The sequence below is a fragment of the Phoxinus phoxinus genome (assembly GCF_949152265.1).
Source record: "Phoxinus phoxinus genome assembly, chromosome: 11".
Taxonomy (NCBI): domain Eukaryota; kingdom Metazoa; phylum Chordata; class Actinopteri; order Cypriniformes; family Leuciscidae; genus Phoxinus; species Phoxinus phoxinus.
The window spans coordinates 17,291,165-17,292,338 of NC_136886.1; positions in this window are offsets into that span (position 1 = coordinate 17,291,165).

A 1,174-nucleotide genomic window follows, 5' to 3' on the forward strand; every position below is an offset into this window, starting at 1 on the left:
AAAGGCACAATATTTGCAAACCTTTTTTTCTGACCGTGTCCAAAATGAAAATTCTGTAATTTCATCATTGTTCCAAATCTTTTCTTTGGACAAAAAAAAGGAGACATCGGTCAAGATGTTCAAGCTGCACATTCAATACAATGACATTGACTGGATATGTTTGAATATACATAACCTTGAATGAGGTTTGAGAACTGCATGGGGAAACAGATTATCAGTGAGTAACGCCTTCAATTTTGCATAGAATAAATTTGCAACGCTTCAGAAGTGCAGAAGAGAGTTTTTTTGTTTTCGTTTTTTTGTGACCATACTGCCAGGTATTCAACTTTCTACTTCTTTTGAAAGACAGTTTTAAAGTGAAATGATTACTGTTTTTGTGTTTTGCTTTGTTTTGTGATCATTCTTTCTACTTCTTTTGATACTTTCTACTTCTTTTGAAAGAAAGGTTTTAAATGAAAAGTTTACTATTTTTGCTTTGTTTTTGAGGATCGTATACTGCCAGGTACTCTCGAGTAATCCGGAGTAATATACACTGCACAGTGCACACACATTACTGTCCTCTAACTCTATTTCTCACTCACTCCCTCTATCTCTCTCTCTCTCTCTCTCTCTCTCTCTCACACACACACTCCGTGAAGCTGCCTTGTTACGTTAATGGACAGGAAACCTTGCACAAATATGAGGAAAGAGAAGCAAAGACAGAGAGACAGAAAGCGAGTCAGACAGAGAGAGAAAATAATCTGCTGACAGCTCACAGTTTGAGTCACATGATGTGAAAAGAGAACCTGAATAGTGCCACAGTAACTTCAGCCTGGCGGTTTCCATCTTGCGTCTTTCTCACATGCACACGGCTATAAAGAATGCGGTTGTGTTCTACTGTCAATAAGAGCTCAGCAGTGACGGCCACAGTGTGGTGGGACAGATCATGTGTGATGTATATACTGTAGATAAAGGACGTTTTTCACAAGATTCTGCTTATTGTCATTAGCAGCTGTCACATGAGATGATACTCACAAGTCAAGTGTTATAAAGACTAATGAGAGCTGTAAGAGATGTGACAAAGTTCTTTGTCTCTTGGGTGATAGTGGGGTTGAGAATGGGGGGAGGGGTATTGTAATTGTAATCACCAGAATGCATCTGATGCCTTTATAAAAAGATGAATCAATAACCATTT